This window comes from Camelus ferus, chromosome 1 (assembly GCF_009834535.1).
Source record: "Camelus ferus isolate YT-003-E chromosome 1, BCGSAC_Cfer_1.0, whole genome shotgun sequence".
NCBI lineage: Eukaryota > Metazoa > Chordata > Mammalia > Artiodactyla > Camelidae > Camelus > Camelus ferus.
This window is the reverse complement of record NC_045696.1, coordinates 72,414,144-72,436,736: the sequence shown is the minus strand read 5'-3', so window position 1 is coordinate 72,436,736 and position 22,593 is coordinate 72,414,144. Positions and strand designations below refer to the sequence as shown.

The 22,593-nt window shown below is 35.2% G+C and overlaps 1 pseudogene; it reads left to right on the top strand.

The window, feature by feature from the left end:
- The first annotated feature begins 6,693 nt into the window (after window positions 1-6,693).
- Window positions 6,694-22,593, top strand: part of LOC102512565 — a 61,785-nt pseudogene continuing 45,885 nt past the window's right edge.

Sequence of the window (22,593 nt, the reverse complement as noted above, 5' to 3'; positions counted from 1 at the left end):
AGGAAACATTGAATACTCACTGAAGTAGAGTATAACGTGCGTGTGAAAGAGGAATGGGGTAGTGGGGAGGACAGACTGTTCTCTGGGCTTTTTTCTCAGTTAGAAGGAGCCAGATATTGTACTTGTTGATTGAATGACTATGGCATAGTTCTCTAAAAAGTTGAAATAGAGTAAAAACAAAACAAAAATCCAGCAACTTCAGTATTTCATCTGTTGAACTCTTCAAAAACCTCTGACAAAATTCCTAATATTGCTTGGTAAAATATGATTTTTAAATGGGGAAGGGGTTCTTTGATAAGATGTAATAAAACTATTTTAATTCAGTTAAAAATCAGCATAATGATGACAGTGAGTAACTCACTGGAAACTGAAGTGCTACTCAACTATGAAGAGAAAAAGGCTGTAAAAGAAAAACATTCAGACTTGGAATGCTGAGTTTATGCTCTGGACCCTGAAATGCCTAAATTTTCAGGATACTCCAATTTCCTCTTGACTGGTTCACACACTTCTAGTTCCTTCTCTATCTCACCCTAAGCCCTCTTTGCCTCCCAGAAAGTGGGAAATGCCCCTCTTAAAGAGATCAAATGAAACAGAGGGAGAAACTATATATTTCAGTCTGAATTCCCCGTCAGCTCAGAAAGGAGGCAGCGTTGACCTAACTTAGCACCATATGCCTTACCTTTCAGCTGGTACCTTTGTGTACCTGTGGCTGATGCCAGCAACTCAGCCTCACATCTCCCACTCAGCTCTCCCAGGCTTCTTAGAACTCAGATTCCCAAGACAAAGCACAATTGAGGCCCAGTTAGTGCTCAAGTTTACTGAGAATTAAGCCATAGGCAGATACCATCAAAACACATTTCACTTGTGACCTTTCACAGCCAACGAATTGGAAGGATTTTCCTTTGCAGGGATTGAATTTAAAACGACTTCCCAGGAGTGAAAGGTCAGCCCATGGAATCATGATATCCAGTTAAACACAGCTAAATAGAACATTTTAGCATGACAATAAATGGAGTTATATTTAGCTGATTTGGGATACTATCTGGCCAAGGGAAAAGAAGGAGTACAGAGATTCTTCATCTCCCACCCCCCTCCCCCAGATGGAAAAAGTAATGGAGTAGTGCAGACAAGCACAAAGGTGAGGAATTTTACTAAATCTGTACAGTGAGACCATTTTTGCTTTCCCAACATTTACCATGTTCTGAGTAGGACGTGTTGGTTGAATTGCATAAAGGCTATATTGTCCTCTTGACACACACATGAAATTCCTATTAGCATGACTGGAGCAAGATGGGCTCCAAAGGGAGAACATACCCTCAAATAACTTTCTAGGCAGCTTTGATTTCTAGATACGTATGAGGTGAAAGCACATTAGCCAAACTGGCTTTGATAACAAATGCATTCTTTTTTAACAAGGAAAGACTGAAGGGAAAAAAATAGTTGGCACTCATCTGCCCTTAACTTGAAATGCCCATGTTATTTTGAAATAGCCTCATATTTTGCTGCTGTTAACTAACAGATGGTTTTGTTAGCTGATGACTATTTCTCTAAATAACTCCCGACAATAAAAGGCTGTGACACATGAGAGCAAAATGGGGACCATAAGTGGTAGCCTTTTACTTCCAGAATCTTACCTTGTCGTCCATCCTGAAATTTGATGTGTGTAATTGCAGCCACTGGGAAGGGGTGGAGTGCTATAGCATCACAGATCTGCCAATAGTTAGAAGAGATTATAGGTGTATGTTGTTTTCTTAGAAGGGAAAAAAAAGTATATTTAATTGAAACCAGTTTAGAAATCAGGATCCCTGTGAGTTTAGAGCGAGAACGTTTTCAATGAAATACTGTTTCATTCTGGCTATGAGAGACCCATTCTGTTTCTCTCCCAGGCTAACTGTGCTATTTGATAGGGAACCCACAGTTTGTTCTTGTTCCCCAAGACCCTATCTAGTACTCAGTGAACTGGTACTCTGGGTAAATATAATAGTGATTTAGCAAAAACCATTGGCCACAGTCTTGCGAATTCCATCTAACACTGTTTCATTTATGGTGACTGATCTCTCTGCTTATAAGGTCTTTTTCTTTTTCTTTTCTTTTTTAACTGAAGTATAGTCAGTTTACAATGTTGTGTCAATTTCTGGCATACAGCATAAAGTTTCAGTCATACATATACATCTATACATTTGTTTCTACATTCTTTTTCATTATAGGTTACTACAGGATTTTGAATATAGTTCCCTGTGCTATACAGTAGAAATTTGTTGTTTATCTATTTTATATATAGTAGTATCTGCAAATCTTGGTCTCCCAACTTATCCCTTCCCACCCCCTGCCCCCTCCAGTAATCATACATTTGTTTTCTTTTTTTTAATTGAAGTACAGTCAGTTACACCGTATCAATTTCTGGTGTACAGCACAATGTCCCATCATGCATATACATACGTATATTCATTTTCATATTCTTCTTCATTAAAGATTATTACAAGATATTGAATGTAGTTCCCTGTACTATACAGATGAAATTTATTTTTTAATCTATTTTTATATACAGTGGCTAATATTTGCAAATCTCAAACTCCCAAATTTATCCCTTCCCACTCTCTTTCCCTTGGTAACCACCATAAGATTATTTACTATGTCTGCAAGTCTGTTTCTGTTTTGCAGATAAGTTCATTAGTGTTCTCCTTTTTTCTTTTTTTTTAGATTCCACATATGAGTGATATCATACGGTATTTTTCTTTCTCTTTCTGGCCTACTTCACTCAGAATGACAATCTCTAGGTCCTTCCATGTTGCGGCAAATGGCATTATTTTATTCTTTTTTATGGCTGAGTACTATTCCATTGTATAAACATACCAAACCTTCTTTATCCAGTCATCTGTCAATGGACATTTAGGTTGTTTCCATGTCTTGGCTATTGTATATAGTGCTGCTATGAACACTGAGGTGCACGTATCTTTTCAAATTAAGAGTTCCCTTCTGATATATGCCCAGGAGTGGGATGGTTGGATCTCATGGTAAGTCTATGTTTAGTTTTTTAAGGAATCTCCATACTGTTTGCCATAATGGCTGCACCACACTACATTTCCACCAACAGTATAGGAGGGTACCCTTTCTCCATACCCTTTCCAGCAGTTATCGTTTGTGGACTTTTGAATGATGGCCAGTCTGACTGGTGTGAGGTGATGCCTCCTTGTAGTTTTGATTTGCATTTCTCTAATAATTAGTGATATTGAGCATTTTTTTCATGTGCCTATTGGCCATTTGTATGTCTTCACTGGAAAATTCGTTGTTTAGGTTTTCTCCCCATTTTTGGTTGTTTGGTTTTTTGTTATTAAATCGTATGAGCTGTTTATATATTCTGGAGATTAAGCCCTTGTCAGTTGCATTGCTTGCAAATATATAAGGTCTTTTTCATATGATGCTGCCTTCTTTCATTTTATCTTTTTCAAAATATCACCTGATCTTTTTTACTTATATTCTGCCTTTGGACAGTCCAAAATGGGCATGACTCAACCTGCTTGGGCATAAAATTGGCCATTTTCCAATCTCTAGCTGAGGAAAAGGTATGACTAAAAGGCATTACTAAACTCACAGAACTGATACTCAGGCCTCAAGCCCTTGGCTCCTAAAGGTCTATATTCACCCAGCCACTTTGAGTCTACCCTCAACCTGGGAAGATCTTTAGACCAGATAAACAAGAATATAGCCTTTGTACACTTCAAAAAAACTAAAACAAAAACAAAACAAAGCATGTCCTACATAGAACATGGTAAATGTTAGGAAAGTAACCATCTTACCTTTCCAACTTTATCTTGCTCTTTTTCCTAATATATTGCTGACCTCTTATTGTTCCCTTAATACCTTCACCTAGCATTTACAGTGTGGCATACTGATTTGTTGTGCCCAGAATCCAAAGATAGCTCCATTCCTGCTTATTGGTTTAATCTCTCACCCTTGGTAAAAAAGTTCCATAATGATTTTAGCCTACTACTAAACTGAACCAACCCAATCTATATTCTTTCCCTATAGATGATCTCTCATCCAAGTCTGTGACTACTCATTACCACCCAGTCCCACTCTGCTCTTTATCTGTCCAGGACCATAAATCATTCCAAAAAGTCCATGTCTCCAAGAGGACTGAATAAGCATAGATTAACTGAGACATTTCCTTTTAGGTACAGCTAGAATCATTGAGATGATGAGATAATGGTGAACTAAAGTATAGCAGTGACAATAAGAAGGAAAAATATAGTCATATTCAAAATATATTTTTGACAAGACTTAATAACTGATTGACAAAAGGGAATAAAAAGAGGAAAAGATCAAGGGTGATATTTCAGATTTCTGACTTGGAGAAGCTGTTGGATGCCAGACATGATGAAAGAATAGGGGCAAAGAGTTGGAGATTTGAAAATCATTGAAACAAGGGCAACAAAGGCGCATGTATTATGTTTATCCCATTATTTATGAAGGTTCTTGTGTGAAATATGCAGGACTAGGATATCTTTTATTTGAATAAATTGTCAAAAAGTAGAATAAGGAAACCTTTATCAAATCACAGAAATTTGAATCCCAGTTCCCTTGTCTATAAATGATGATGATAGTACCCAAGATATTGGTGAAAACAGAACACACTTTTTATAAACCATCCAATATAGTGTCTGGCATAATATACTCAATAAATGATAGCTGCTATTATACCTATGATTTGTAGTGACTTACTATACATGATCTGAAGACCAAGTTGGCAATTTTCAAAAACTGAATCAGCAATGAAGTGTTGAAGAATGCAGAGGGCACCCAACCTAGACGGTAATCTCATAGAGTCACTGGTATTATTTATTGTTTACCCAGCACTTCAGCCAGCAAAATTCAAGGTCGGTCATTATCATTTACTGCACATAAGAAATGAGAAAAGCACTTCATAGATGGGGAAAACACAGCATCCCTGATGGCAGGAGTTACAGTTTGACTCAAATAAGTTTGAACATTTGATGGCCTAAAGTCACAATCTATGAACAAATCTCCATACTAAGATATCAAAGAGAACAACCCAAAGATACCTTTGACCTTCTTCCTTATAAAGACAGAAGCTGAGTAACTGTGTTGTAAACACAGGATATACAACCTGAGACAACCTTGGGACCAGGGTGGTAAAGTTATATAGGTCTTTCTCTTAAAGAAGGTCTTATGTTCTTGATTTCTGAAAATGACAAGTTATGAGTAATCTTTTTCACATAAAAATAAACAAGTCTGAAAATGGTTGTACCTACAAACACGTAAAACAAATAGAAAAACAAAATGTGTCTCAAAAATAAAACCAACCTGTTTTGTAAATAAAAAGGACTCACGTTTTTCCCAGACCCCTTGTCACTGACTGAAACCTTCTCTAAATAAACTGATCAAGTCATCATGCAAATAATTTTCTGAAAAAAAAAAATTCTGAGGCATCCAACATAGTTACACTAGAAGCTACTGGAAGCCCACATATCCACCCACAAAGATGACTGCATCAGTGATTATTTGGTTGTAGGTGACTGAAACCAACTCTGGTTAACTTAAGCAAAATAGCAATAATAATCTTTAAAAAATTAAATAAACTACAGACTCTAATGAAAAAGTGAACAATCAGGCCTTGGGAAGAACAGGATCAAGATGCTCCAAGAAATTAGGAAAGAGGTATTAAAAGACTCTCTTCAGGGCTTGGCCATTGGAAGGACCCACTTCAGTGCTTTGTGTCAATGTACACTCACTGAAGACTTAAACTCCCGGGAGGGTAGGAACAGTCTTACCTCAGACATGTGTCCAAGAAGTGTGAGGACAGTGCACATGTCTCTCCCACCAGAACAATATGGAAGGAGGGAAGCGAAGTCCCCAGAAGCAAAACCGGAGTGTTAGTAACAAAGAAAGGGGAAGGGTTGCTGCGCGAATCACAGATTCCAAGGTAGCCCATCTCAGAGAATATTGGTTCTGAACAGAAACAAGCATTGATTTATGAAACCCATTTGTGCAATTCGGTTCATACTGCCAATGCAGCATGAAAACTTACATTATTAAAATTTTTTAATTTAGAAAAAAACCTGATGTAAGCTCATACGCTCAAAAAAAATATGTATTTCCCAGACCTGCCACTAACAGCATTCTACCCACAACAGCAGAAATCATCACCCGTGTCCACAACTTGCCATCATGAGCCCTCATAAAGCACAGATTACGGTTCCAAATTACACTCAAAGGAACCAGGACTCTTTGCAAGGTACCAGAAGTCATGTCTTAGGACAGAAAAAAATTAGGATGGTGATGGTAGTAACCTCCTATGGTTATAGAAAATCGGTTTTTTCCTACGATGGCAGGACGTGCTGAAAAGACAACAAACAGATCCCGCTGAGAGAGATGCTACTCACAAGCCGTGATGATTCAAGCATCCGAAGCAAATATATATATAATAACAATTCTGGTTAATTAGAAAGGCTGAGTCTGTAGAAGGTGGAATTCTTCACAGCCGGGAAACAGAAGTTAGAAGACGTACTGAGGAGACGTAAGGGCCGCGGTGCGTAGGCGCGTCAGCGGACGTCGGCGTCGAGCGCGGGTGCACGCGACCCTTCATCCCTGTCAGGAGGGCGGTCCACACGGCTCGCGGGCCGTTTCCCTGGCAAGAGTCGTCTGCGGCCTTTGGTCCTTTTCTCCGTCATTATGGGGAATAAATCTCTCTCAGAAGTGACTCTCCAGCTCCCGGAAAGGGGACAGATACTCAAGACCCTTTCATCTTCCCTCTGGTGGACACCAAGCCCGGTATCGGCAGCGCCCACGGGCTGCAGTTTGCCCGGGTGTTTGTCACATTGAAACGAACAGGACCCGGTAGTTGCTCTAGTGGACTTGGGCTGTTTTTTGGTTCACATGGAGCCGCGGCAAAATCCTCATTTGAGGAATAATCCTTGTGCAGTTGACGGGACAGATCATAAAAGGGTTATGGAATCGTTGAAGTAAGTTACGAAGCTCGTACTTTGGGGTCATTAGAAATATGTGGGCAGATGATGCTAAGAAGTTATATTCAGATCTTCTACTGGCACAAGTCCGTGAAAGCTAACCTCCCCAAGTACCGGGAAACCAGCGTGGAAGTAATGGAGGAATAGCTCGTTTTGCTGTTATTGAATGTGCCAGCGTTGATGAGGCTTGTGTAGACCTGACCAGTGCTGTACAGGAGAGACTACGAAAGCTCCAAGGTCAGCCTATCTCAGCCGACTTGTTGCCAAGCACCTACGTTGAAAGGTTCCCCTGGGCCCTACAACGACAGAAGGGACTGCAGAAAGATACTTCCGTAACATCATCTTGCTTCTTCCTCCTTTTGGATCGTGCTTTGCTTGCTCATGCTGATCCTACTTAAACTACAGCCTGAATGAATCACGAGGACTCACACGGAAGGATATACAAATTCTCTCATTTTTGCAGGTATGTGGATGTTGAGAAGCTGTGAAAGCTGTGTAAAATCAAGTTTCTCTTTAGCCGTAGCTTGGCCAGTTAAAAGTTATCAGTAGAGGGCTGATTAAGCACCTCTATCAACTTTTTTTGTAGGTTAATTTATATTATTGTAACTTGGTTTTTTCATGAGGGTGAGCTTTTTTAAGGGGACTTCGAGAACAGGGAGTTGAGTCACTCAAAACTTCTAATCAGTTCATAGCATGATGTCATCAGTGGGCTGCTCAAGGCCTCTCTCATTTTATTTTACTCATTTTACTTCTTTTCTACTTTATAGTAATCCCACTGCCCCCTTCCTATCCCACACACCCTCTGGCACTCACTGATGTATTTGGTATAATTTCTTAAATATGTGTATGTCTTTATAAATTGTACAGTGTTGCTTTGTACATGTGCTTTAAAAATTTGTTTTATTTTTGTATTTGCTATTATTTCCTTTATTTTTATTTATTTATTTATTGAAGTGTAATTGATTTACAATGTTCTGTTGGTTTCAGATGTACAACATAATGATTCAATGCTTTTATAGATTATACTCCATTTAAAGATGCTATAAAATAGTAGCTATATTTCTCTGTGCTGTGCATTTATGTCCTTGTTGCATATTTATTTTGTGAGTAGTGGTTTGTATATTTTAATTTCTTACCCCTATCTTGTCCCTCCCCCTTCCCTCTCCAGACTGGTAACCACTGGTTTGTACTCTCTGTGAGTCTATTTCAGTTTTGTTTTATTTATTCATTTGTTTTTGGATACCACATATAGGTGATAGCATATGACATTTGTCCTTCTGGCTGACTTATATCTGTATGCTTTTTAAATTTGTGCTTTTTAATTACAAGATAGTATTGTGTTATTGTAGATCTCATTCTTGTTCTTTTTACTTTTTTTATTGAAGTATAGTCAGTTTACAATGTTGTGTCAGTTTCTGGTGTACAGCACTATGCTTCAGTCATACATGAACATACATATATTTGTTTTCATATTCTTTTTCACCATAAGCTACTACAAGATATTGAATATAGTTCCCTGTGCTATACAGTATAAACTTATTATCTATTTTATGTATACCAGTCAGTATCTGAAAATCTCAAGCTCCCGATTTATCCCTTTCTACTCCCTCCCCCCAACCCTGGTAACCATAAGTTTGTTTTCTATGTACATGAGTCTGTTTCTGTTTTATAAATAAGTTCATTTGTCTTTGTTTTTTTAGATTCCACATAGTGAGTGATATCATACGCTATTTTTCTTTCTCTTTCTGGTTTACTTTACTTAGAATGACATTCTCCAGGTCCATCCACATTGCTGCAAGTGGCATTATTTTATTATTTTTTATGGCCAAGTAGTATTCCATTGTATAAATATACCACAACTTCTTCATCCAGTCATCTGTCGATGGATATTTAGGTTGTTTCCATATCCTGGCTATTGCAAATAGTGCTGCTATGAACGCTGGGGTGCAAGTGTCTTTTTGAATTAAGGTTCCCTCTGGATATATGCCTAGGAGTGGGACTGCTGGATCATATGATAAGTCTATTTTTATTCTTTTGAGGTCATTCTTGTTCTTAATTGTCATTCATTGGTGATTTTATAGATCTATCCATGTACCTGTATTTATGTGTAATTGATTGCTTTTAATTACATAATCCATGGTATGAACCTACTGTGTATATAGACCATTCTTCCAGTGATGAACTCACTGGTTGGTTCTAACTTCCTGCTGTTTATATGATGAATGTTCTCATTAATCCTTTTTTGGACCTTTGCAAGGGTTTCTCTGGGAAATATTTTCAGGAGTGGAGTGCTAGATCATACTATATGCACATACACTTAGTTTCACTAAGTACTGCCAAATTGCTCCCCAGAATCATTATAACAATTTACCCTACCCATGACAGTTCACAAGAATTCCTGTTTCCTCCATATCCTCACCAGCAATTGGTACTATCTAATGTTTAAAAATATTTGCCAATGTAATAGCTATAAAGGGATATTTTGTGTTTTGGGTTTGTTTTAACTTATAGTTCTCTATTTACTAATTGAGGTTGAGCTTCTGTTCATATATTTGTTAGCAAATTGAGTTTCTACTTTTGTGAATTTCTTATTTATAATCTTCACCCAATTTTCCATTGGATTTCCTATCTTTTTTCCCCAAGAGTACCTTGTATATCCTAGTTTATAAGCCTCTTTTCGACTTTTCAAGTATCTTTTCCCAAGTCTGTCATCCATTAACTTTATTTATGCTGTACTTTGTTGTACAAACTCTTCTAGTCAGTTTTTCACCTTATGGTTTATGCATTTTGAATCTAAAGACATTTTTCCTAAAGACATTTTTCTGCATGTTGTTCTATTTGCCTTATAGCTTATTTTTAGGTATTTCAAGTATATAGAGTTTGCCTTTTTATTTGATTTAAGGTAGGGAGCCACCTTAATTATTATACTTACAGTGAATCAGTTTTCCCAACAATTATATATTAAACAATCCATTCTTTATCAACTTCTCATATATAAATGGGTCTGTTTCTTTAGTATCCCATTAGTCTGTCTGCTTCTGCTCCAGAAACACACTGTTTTTATTACTGTTTGTGGTATGTCATAATATTTGATAAGGAGTCCCTCTGCTTTTGTTTTTCAAAATTGTCTTGGGTATTCATGCATCTTTATTTTTCAGTATGTGTTCTAGGATGCATTAGTTGAATTCCTCAAAAAAATGCTGGTGGAATGACATTGCATTTACATATTTAGGGAGGATAGTTATCTTAATGTTAAGTTATCCCATCCATAAACATATTTCACCAATTTTTTAGGTCTTCATTTATGTCCCTTTTAGTGATTTTTAAGTTAAAAATTATTTCTGCCTCTTTGGAGATCTGGAATCCAGTATGTTTTGCTTTTTCTTTCTCATCTAAATTTTTAATTGATATAATATACATAAAGTGTACAGATTGTAAGTGTACACCTTGACAAATTTTCACAAAGTAGACCCACTTGTTTAATCAGCATGCAGATCAAAAAACATCAGAACTCTAGAAGCCACCCTTACCTATCCTCCCAGTCATTGTGTATCCCTCTCCCCCGTCTCCTATATAACCACTGTCCTGATTTCTATTTAGCTTATTTTTGAACTTTATAAAACTGAAATCATGCAATAAATATTAGAGTCTGGCTTTATTCACTCAGCATTATCTTTGTGAGATTCATCCATTCTGTTGTATACAGTTGAGTGTACCTTGTTGCTATGTAGTATTCCATTGTATAAATATACTACAATTTACTTATTCTACTGTTGATGGGTATTTGGGTTATTTCCAGTTTGAGACTGCTAAGAAAAGTGCTGCAATGAACATTCCTATAAATATCTTCTGGTGAACAAATATGTGCATTTCTGTTGGGTAGAAGACTAGAAGTGCTGAGCTGTGGGGTTTTTTTGCCTGTTTCAGCTTTGGTTCACCTATAGTCAGTTTTAGTAGATACTACCAAAAGTTTTCCAAAATGGTTGTACTGATTGATCATTCCACTAGCAGCACGTAAGAGTTCTAGTCATTCTACTTCTTTGTCAACACTTGCTTTTTTCTCTTTTGCATTTTAGCCATATTGTTGGGTCTTTAGTGGTATCATACTGTGGTTTTAGTTTTCATGTCCCTGGTATTTATGAAATTAAACACCTTTTTGTAAGTTTGATGACCATTCTTCTTTCATGAAGTGCCTGTGTAAGTACTTGCCCATTTTGGGGAGGTTGAATTGTCTTGTCTCATTCATCTATAAGACTTCTTTACATATTCTGGATATAAGTCATTATCAGATACATGTACTACAATATCTTCAGGTTTGTGGCTTATTTTTCACTCTCTCAATAGTGGTTTTTGATGCATAGGGTTTTTAATTTTAATTTTGTCCAATTTATTTGTTTTTCCTTTGTGGATAGTATTTTAATGTCCTATTTAAGAAATTTTTAGCTACCTCAAGGTCATGAAGAAATTCTCCAGTTATTTTAGAAGCTTTATTGTTTTTCCTTTTACATTTATATTTATATTGTGTGTATCTGTAGAGTGTAACATATGTATCAAGATTCCTTTTTTATTATATGAGTATCCAATTATAATACCTTTCTTAAAGCTTTACTTTTTTCTATAAAGATCTTGTGCATTCATTATATTAGCTCATAGGTGCTTTAGTTTTTTATTGCTATTGTGATTTTGCATTTTTATTATATTTTCCACTTTGTTGTTGTGGTGTAGGGGAATGATAATTGATTTTTTTTGTAAGCTCTTCCTTATTTACCTTATCTTCCTGACAAAAACTTGAGATATAATCTACATGAAAGTGCTTCAATAAATAAAATGTACTTGATGTTTAAAAATATTTTCTTAGATTAGAATAAAATTAGGGCAATAAAAACTTGATTTTATGGTAATATTAGATTATGATAGTTCTAGATATCAGATATAAGAGAATCTGGGTCTTTTTCAAATCAAATATTATGAAAGTGGAATTCAGCAGGATCTCCCAGAGCAAAGAATTCTGCATCTAGAGGCTTTTAAGCAGAGTGTCTTTACCTTTTTGTAGACATTTTCTAGTACTTTTGATAATGGCTATATCAAAATAATGTGTCTATCCTCCCTTTTCATTTGTAATATGTACTTTTAGAACTATTACTTTGTAACATTCTTATTTAGAAGAGCTCTTTCAGTAAAAATCTTTGAATGTTGGACATTAACTGAAAGGGTACAAATCTATAGCAAGTTAACTTCTTGGGGGAACTTGTAATGGCAATCTGTTTTTACTTGCTGGAGCAATACAGATTTGTCAAGAAAAAGCACCAAGAGAATATAGCTTATTTCTAATTAGAGTAGTGAATTTTCCATGGGTTCAAATGTTTTAAAGTAAGAAAAAAATAAAAATAAAAGGTATACAAAAGTAATTCTAATACAAAAATGGTATTTTTATTTATGTTAATAAGTAGTGAAATATTGATATAAGTGGGCACTTTTTCTTACTTCTACAATTGTATGTGTATTTTTAATGTACTTGTTTCTATCTATGTGAACAGAAAAGAGTGAACATAAGAAACTTGAATAAGTCATACAGATCCATAAAAGGTAATTACAGTACCAACAACAAGGAGTGAAAAACACCAGTGGCCACAGATAATAACAAACTAGAAAAAGCATGTATCAGCTGATCAGGCCTTATGACCATACACAACAAAAATTTTTTAAAGGGGTGGACGATGTGTTACATAATGAATAATCAGACCAAAATCCCAAAGAAGAGAATTAATTGAGCAAACTTGATGCCTTGATGTCTGGTAGAGAAAACCTCTAAGTAACTTTACTAATTAAAATTAAATACTGATTTGATATATAATTTGGTTCCAGTAATACTAAAACTAGATCAATATATCACAGTGGTGAGACAATACCCAATTTGGGATCCAAATTTGACAATAAGAAAGAAACATAGTATTGAATTTTTTTCTACCTGCAAAATTCCCTGGGATATGAAATAAACCAACCCCTCCAATAAAAAGCCAACCACATATTTTGACAGCCCAGATTTCCTCCTTCTTTCCACTGCTGTGTGCTGATAATTTATCAGCCTTCCTTAATCCTGTCCAAGTTGAGAGTATGTGCTTTGCCTTCATTGAGGTTAAAGTACAGTCTCCAAATCTACTACCATCTATAGGTTTTCTTTCATCAGAAACATAGATTATTAATTATTCTGATGGAAGGAGGGAGGGAAGAAAGAAGAAAATGAAAAGAAGGAAGGAAGGAAAAAGGAAAGGAAGAAAGAGGGAAAGAGAGCTAGAAAGAAAGGAAGGAAAGAAAGAAGGAAGGAAGGGAAGAAGGGAGGGAGGGAAAGGCCAAGGACATAAAGAAATCTTTTGAGACATCAAGTTGCTAAGAATTGAGAAATAATCATGAGCTATACAACCTTATGAGATAAAAGATAAGTAAAAAACAATAATTATTTAATTAATTTCCTTAGAAATGTAGATTCTATTCAAAACATACATCTTGTCTGCCTTACTTATTCCTATATTGCTGGTATCTAGGACACTCACTATACGTGCTTGGCATATAGTCAATGCTCAAAAATATTTGTAAAATAAATTGAATAGATGACTAAATTCATGAGTGTGGTTACTCGGATCCAATTTTGTCATGCTGGTTGCTCAACATGATAGTCTGAAGCTGTGTCAGTTCAGACACTCCTGGCAAAGGCAAATGCAAAGATAGAATGCAAGAAATGTATTAGAGGAAATAAATTGCTGTGAATAGTAGGAAGGAAAAGCCTTTGTATCACAATGCTGATTTGACACTTGTGAAAGAAGAGAGGAAAGGAAGGAGGATTGGGTTGGATGAGCCTCTGACTGCAGTGTAGCTCAAGAAAGTTCCAGTCAGGCCAATGGGGAACCCCAGTGCAAAGTTTAGAGGAGTCCCACATGGGTCAGAAATGACCTGGTTTTGTAGTACTTGGCTCACAGAACACCTCCTGTGCTGTTACTGGCTGTGAGCAGCCCTAAAAGAGCATGAACTTGGAGTTGAAAACTGTGGTGGATCCCAAAGTTGCAACATCTGAAGGCTGTCTGCTAATTACACTCTCAGGCAGTTTCTTTCTTGATGGAGGAGTGAGTGGCACACCTCCACGGCCATAGAAACTGAAAAGCTCCCTGTTTCTAATGATGAGTAGATCAGTTCCAGTATCAATACTAAATTTTCTCTCTCCATTTCTACCATGAACTCTATGAACTATTTTCTCCTTGAATACAGGAGATTATTCCTTTCTTCCTATTCAAATGTGGGCATGAATTTGAAACCTTTCACTTATGTGAATGTTTCATTCACCAAGAGAGTTGACAGATGTCAACTTTTTGAATTACACATAGAAAGGGCAACTCTATTGCCAGTCATCAAAGACTACAAAGTCATTCCATTATTTTTCAAATATCTCCTGCTTGAGTGGTAAACTTTCAGTATATGTCCATGTCTAGCCGGTACACCAAAAGTGGCATCCCTTTGTTTCCATACCTAATCTGGGACACTTCTTTCCTCTATTAGTCTAAAATAAGGGATAAAACACATATGCAAATATATATGATATATATTTTATATATACATAGTTTAAAATATGCAAAATATATAATAGTCAAATAACACTATGATGTAGATAGTGAAAAGTGCTAATGGAAGTACAAATATATGCAATGGAAGTTCAGAGAACAGAAAGATTAATTTAAACTGAGAGAGCTGGAGGAGAGTTTCATGGAGAAGATGTCATTTAATTTAAGTCTTTAAAGATGAGTAAGATTTGTACATGTGGAAGATGAGGTAAATGACATTGACTGATAGACTCATATGCCCAAGAGCATAGCCAGGAAAGCACAACCATGTAAAAAACAAAAACTCAGAGCTTATAGTTCTCAGGGCAGCAGGAGCAATTTAACTGACAAATTTCAGGTAGCTTTTGGTTCCTAAGTTTGAAATCTAAAGCACTGTTGGCCTGCCAGTCACTAGAAGATATACTACTATTGTTGTCTGTCTGTAAGTTTGACATCAGAAAAATTTACTTAAGCATAGATCTGACTGTTGACTCTGGCCATGAGGACCATCCTGCCTTGAGGGCACATTTTATTAGCATATACAACATATGCTGAAAGACTGAACTGAAGATACCCGTAAATTGTAACTATCACATGACAGTGTTTCAAAATAAGTTTAAGGTGTCATTAGTTCAAGTGGTAGCTCTGACACCAAATAGCTGCTCTTTGACTGATCTAAGAATGAACACATTCTCTCCATACAGTGTTCCATTAGCGATTTTAATTGCATGCTAACCTTTATAATTTGTTGCTGTCATTTAGGTTCATATACTGTACTAATATTTATTCTACGTATTATATAACACCTTATTAAGTTTATTGTCCTCTTTCCAAAAAATGTTTTATCTGACTTCAAGTGAGGAACTAACTTACATTTACATATCTGTTAAAAGTATTTGCTTGAATTACAGGTTCTCTTAGTATTCTCAACAGAGTTTCTAATTTAAGTCTGTGGAAGGAAAAAAGAGATAGTTTGCTTCCCAAAATAGGAAAAAGCCCTGTATATGCATCCTGTTATACAATATCTATGCCCTGAGGACCACCAAAATAAATGTTAATTACTTGTTTTGTCTTTTTCGTGTGCTCCATGGAGCTGTCTTTGACAGGTGGAACCAGAATATGTACCTCCTTTAATTCACATCCAATAAGTGCCTACCACAATGTCCTAGACATTAAAGCTTAATGAAAATGTTTAATGAAATAAATATGTAATAATTAAGATTTACTTTCTAAACATCCCCTCCATCACATTATATCACATAATTATGCTCAATAAGTCACAATGGTGGTAGAGACACAAATTCAGAATATTAATTGCACAGCAACAGCAAACTCCTCCTGACCGTCTCACCATGTATCCTTGCCTCTCCTATAAGCTTCCTTTCATTCTTTTTTTTTTCTTTAAAAGTTTTTTTCTTAAGTGACCAGTATTGAGAGGGCTGGTTTAGATACTTTATTTTGTGTTTGTGTATATATATATATATTTATTGTATATGTATTTATATTATTTATATTATATTATATATAAATATATATTTATTTGTGTATATATTTATATGTATAAATGTATATTTATTGAAGTATAGTCAGTTTACAATGTTGTGTCAATTCCTGGTGTACAGCACAATACTTCAGTCATGTAGGAAGGTACATATATTCGTTTTCATATTCTTTTTTTACCATAAGTTACTATAAGATATTGAATATAGTTCCCAGTGCTATACAGTATGAACTTGTTGTTTATCTATTTTATATATATCAGTTAGTATCTGCAAATCTCGAACTCCCAACTTATCCCTTCCCAGCCCCTTCCCCCCAATAACCATAAGTTTGTTTTCTATGTCTGTGAGTCTCTTTTTGTTTTGTAAATAAGTTCATTTGTCTTTTTTTTTTTTTTTGGATACCACAAATAAGTGATATCATATGGTATTTTTCTTTCTCTTTCTGGCTTACTTTACTTAGAATGACATTCTCCATGTCCATCAACATTGCTGCAAATGGCATTATCTTATTTTTTATGGCTGAGTAGTATTCCATTGTATAATTATACCACAGCTCCTTTATCCAGTCATCTGTTGATGGGCATTTAGTTTGTTTCCATGTCTTGGCTGTTGTAAATAGTGCTTCTGTGAACATTGGGGTGCCTGTATATTTTTGAATTAAGATTCCCTCTGGATATATGCGCAGGAGAGCTTCCTTTCATTTTTTCTTTGCCTTTCTAAACTTCTCTTTGATCCACAAACGCCTACTAAACATCTGCCATATGAATATTAAGGAGAATGTGTGAGCACTCAAGATCATTTCTGTGGGACTTGTTTCTCTTCTTCCCTTTCTTTTGTCCCAGTATCTTTCCTGAAAAATATCTCCAAAACATAGATATGTGAGTCCACAGGTCCTATTCTCTCCATCAAACCAAAAACATAATATAAAATTTCTTCATTCATTATAGGCTAGAGATAATCACCAGATGATATGAAAGTTCCTAAAATGTTAGGTGTTCTTTTCTTAAATATATAAGTTAAGTTAGATTAAAAGTCTATGAACAGTAAACATTGTATATTGGTGCTCTAGAGATATGTAAATATTCTGGTACAGTAATTTCCTTTTCATAATTGGGCTGATCCACTCAAACTATCATTCCTATCCTTGCTGACTTATTTGGCAAAAGTGAGATCCAATGACAGGGACTGGGCTGATCCACATGACTCCCCCACTGATAAAAATAAAATGTGTCACTGCTTTCCTCCTAATAAGTCTGTCACATGGAATGAGCATGGGCTCCAGAGTCAGATATAGCTGGGTTTGAATCCCAGCTCTTCTGTTTCACAAATTACTCAACGCCTCTGTACCTCTGATTCTTGAGCTATGAAATAAGGTAATAATGCATATTTTATAAAGTTATTATTAGGGTTAAATGGGAAAATGTGTATAAAACATCTGGTACAAAGTAGGTACTCAAGAAATGGTTGTTTTTGTTCCTAAATTATTTCATTTATTTTCATTATTTTTACTCAGTATCCTTTAAAATAGCCCTAGAATAATAATCTGCTACATACAGCAACAGTGTTCCTAGAAAGCTTTGGTCATGTCACTTCATCATTGGCATGTGTAGCAACCTTCAAATCAGTCAGAGAAGAGAGGGCCAATTAAAACAGGTGTAGGTTTTCTTAGAATACAACTTAGGGAAGTGACATGTCTGTCACATAGTGTGTGTTTCAGATGGTGAGTTTTGTATTTTAAAATAAAAGAACCCAGAGTCTGAGTTGTGAATAAATTACTGCTACTTTAAAGTGACTTTTTTAAGTTTGGATTTCTTATCACTTCCAGTTGATAAAAATGCTAGACAAATGGAGAGGTCACAGGGAAGAAATGAAATTGATGGTGTTAATTTATGACCCTGTTTCATCTGTTAGTAAAAAGCAAAATCGACAGAGAAGGGATAAGGAAGTACAAGAGGGAAAACAATGAGAGATGCATTTGGCATTGCAGTATATCAGGGTATGGGTATCTGTCCCTCATTTTTTTTAAACTGACTGAAAATTTAGAAACTTATACTTAATAAATTAATATTTTGGTTAACACAAATATAAAGATGTGTTTAGAAGAGAAGCTTAGGTTAATTTTCCACCCCAGATGCCCAACACATGGTCAGAGATGAGAGTGGGGCCCAAAGAGAACATTTCAAATGTAAGTATATTGTTAATTATAAACCTAGAAGTCTTCTGAACACGTCATATTATCCAACATAATTTCTCCAAGATATATATCCACTTCATGTCCTTTTAGATCTATATAAACCAGCAGAGAGAAATTCTTGGTTTATTCAAATCCGTGTAAGTTGGTTGATTTCCCTACCTTGTCTCCTTGAAGAAAAGGTAATTAAATGATTTCTGAAAAATTAAACCATAGTTACTAAAATCTTCAAAATGAGTTCTGCTTCATATGTTTGTTTGTGTTGCGGTTGTTTTATACTACTTTTGTTTAAAAGGAAATCTACTTTCTAAAAGATGTTCAGGATTCTCTGAGAATGAGGGAGATAGGTCCAATTAAGACTCAATTACAATGGAACATAATGTCTTCAAAGAAAAACTCCCAGGCACACCTAGCCAAACATTAGGGGTTCATTCTCTTAGCGGATGGAACTGTCTGTGAAGGTAAAGAAAAAAGACCTATAATTCTCAAGGTCAGTGAACCAGAGGTGCAAATATAGTTAACAATGTGTTTTTACAACAAGTCCCTGTTTTTCCTTTTATCCTTACTGAGACTGTGGTCATTTTGACATTTCCATATTTGATGCTAACCTAACAGCTAATGTGTGTTTTTAAATGGAATACCTAAAGGAGAATTTTAAAAGTTTTACCACAATGCAGCTTTTAAATATACTTTCAACTATTGTTTGATCTTTTTGCAAGAAAACTTCTTATGAACTCTAAGTATTCTTTCATCTGTTTTGCTTTAGGTGACCTGTTCATTTTATTTTTACCTTCATCATGCATATCCATTACCAAAAAAAAATTCTTTGTTTTATCCAGTCCCAGCATTTCATTTTTAGTTTGAGCTTATATGCTCCCCAAGTATACACAATGTCAAAAAAGATAAATTTGCATGTCTTACCTGACTTGCAATTAGGGTTATTAGCAACAGTATATCCAGGAAAGATTTTGTGTAAGTTAGGTTCTGGGCTCCTAGGCAACAGATAAAAAAAGAAATCCAGGACATTTCCTTCACAACAATCTCCATCCATCTTATAGTCTTTTGTTAAGTCTTTTAATTTTAGATTTTCTTCCCAAGAAAGTAGGTAGATACGACTGCCGGCATCCCTAGAGCCTTTGTTAATACTGTAACGACAGACGTAGACCACTGAAAGGTGTGCCTGGAGTGTGCAATTTTCAGTTTCTTTTGAATGATTCAGTACATGCTCTGTGCTTTCAGTTCAGACCAAACACAATCAAAAGTATATGTCTAGAAATTATGGATTTTATAGTTTCCAATTCTACATTTCACATTTTCATAGAACTGGAAATCAGGAACTCTTCAATATTATACCAAGGAAAATGTGGGAAGGAGGGGATCTCCTTTCTTTTTAATAACCCTTGAGGATTCCATGACATTCGTGGTGATTTTTCTTAATCCCATTTTACCATGATACCAAACCATCATGATACTACTTCAGTGTTACAAGGTACCCAAAGTATTGGATAAAGCAACCAGGAGACATCCTTTGGCCATGCTACCAGAGTAATTTTTACTATCCAAATATAATAATATGAACACTTAAAAGAAAAGTAGAGATCAGTATATTGATTCCAAAGTGGATTTTGCTGCATATTTCCAAGTACTTCAAAACTTAACACTTGTCAGTCTACCAAGGCAATAGAAATAAAAGCAAAATTAAACAAATGGTCCCTAATCAAACTTACAAGGTTTTGCACAGCAAAGGAAACTATAAACAAAACTAAAAGACGACCTGCAGAATGGGAGAAAATATTTGCAACTAATGCAACTGACAAGGGCTTAATTTCCAGAATATACAAACAGCTCATGCAACTCAATAACAAAAAACAACCCAATCAAGAAATGGGCAGAAGGCCTAAACAAACATTTCTTTGGTGAAGACATACCAATGGCCAATAGGCACATGAAAAAATGCTCAATATCATTATCAGAGAAATGCAAATCAAAACCTAACACTTAATTCTGGAAATTAATGTGCTAATCATTTTTGATTATTAGAAAAAATGCCTAATAAATGGACACTTGGTTAATATTTTTAACCTCTGATTTTATTTTATTTTATTCTTGGTTAACCAGGTTATTCTCATACTGAAGAGGAAATCAACTCTGATTACTGGGATCCAGAGGAGCCCCTAGTGAAAGATACTCCCCACTAAGTTGATGCTTAAACATTTTTTTGTTGAAGAATCATCCCCAGCTGATATGGTAGTAGTTTACGCTAACAGTCATTTACAATGAAATGTGTTTTAGAGGATTTTAGAAATGACTTTGGCAAAGAAATGGAGAAGAAAGCATGAGTGCACTAGGAAATCCAGGAGACCTGGAAATTTGGTGCTGCTAGCTTAGGGGCTCCTAACATTTTCATCTCCAATGAAGTATTTTATTATGTGCATGGACCACCAATCATAACACAGAAATCTCTACAATGGCATAATGGCTAATCAGATCTTTTTGAATATTTGATGAAACTTTAGGAAATTATGAAAGCCTCATGAATTTGAGACTAAGTACATGTGGGAAGATTGGGAATTGGAGATTATTACCTATTTAATGTCTTTGAGAGTTATTAAATTAATTTTCCATTTATACTTGAGTCAATTCTGATAATTTAAATCTTTATAAAAAATCACTTATTTAAGGTTTCAAAGTTATTGATTTAAAGCTACTTGTATTAGTCACAAGATTTTTTTTAAATCTGTCTGTAATTATATCTCTTTTGACTTTAATATTGTTTTAGTTTGTGCCCCTATCTTTTCATTTTCTTGATCAGTTTTTTCAGATTAGTCTATTTAAAAAGTACTCATGAAACATTTATAAAATTTACCATCTGGCAGGTTACATAGGATACAATCAAAATAGAAAAAAATAGATCTCATAAAGATGAGTGCTTAGAAAATAATATACTCTTTATATATTTTTTATTGAAGTATAGTTGCTATACAATATTATATAAGTTACAAGTGTACAATATAGTAATTCACAGTTTTAAAGGTTATATTCTGTTTATAGTTATTATAAAATATTGGCTATATTCCCTGTGTTACCAGTGAGGTAACCACTAGTTTGTTTTCTATCTGCTTCTTTTTTGTTATATTCACTAGTTTGGGTTTTTTTTTAGATTCCACATATAAGTGATATTATACAGTATTTGTCTTTCTCTGACTTATTTCACTTAGTATAATGCCCTCCAAGTCCACCCATATTACTGCAAATGGCAAAATTCCATTCTTTTTTATAGCTGAATAGTGTTCCATTGTATATATGTACCACATCTTCTTTATCCATTCACCTGTTGATGGACACTTAGGTTGTTTCCGTATCTTACCAATTGTAAATAATGCCGTGATGAACATTGGGGTGTATGTATCTTTTCAAATTAGTGTTTTGGGGGGGTTTTTTGGCGGGGGGTATATATCCAGGAGTAGAACTGCTGGGTCATATGGTAGCTCTATTTTTATTTTTTTGAGAAAATTCCATACTGTTTTCCACAGTGGCTGCACTAATTTACATTCCTGCCAACAGTGTATGAGGATTCCCTTTTCTCTATATCCTCACCAATATTTGTTATTTGTGTTCTTTCTGATGCTAGCCATTCTGACAGGTGTGAGGTGATGTCTCATTGTGTTTTGACTTGCATTTTCCTGATGATTAACAATGTTGAGGTCTTTTCATGTGCTTGTTGCCCATCTGCATTTCCTCTTTGGAAAGATGTCTACTCAGTTCTGCCCATTTTTAAACCGGGTCTTTTGTTTTTTTGATGTTGAGTTGTATGAGCTGTTTGTATATGTTGGATATTAACCCCTTATTGGTCATATCATTTGGAAATATTTTCTCTCATTCAGTAGGCTGTCTTTTCCTTTTGTCAATGATTTCCTTTGCTATGCAAAAGCTTTTAGGTTTAATTAGGTTCCATTGTTCATTTTTGCTTTTATTTTCTTTGCTTTAGGAGACAGAACCAAAAAGATACTACTACGATTTATGTCAAAGAGTGTTCTACCTATGTTTTCCTCTCTGAGTTTTATTGTCTACATTTAGGTCTTTAATCCTTCTTGAGTTTATTTTTGTATATGGTATTAGAGAATGTTCTGATTTCATTTTTCACATGTAACTGTTCAGTTTTCCCAGAACCACTTATTGAAAAGACTATCTTTTCTCCATTATGTATTTCTTGTTTTATTATTTTCATATTTTGATTTCAACTTCTGAGTGTATTTATAATAGCTTTTAAACAACCTTGTCAGCTAATGTCCTCATCTCTTGTCGTTTCTGCATCTATTCTATTA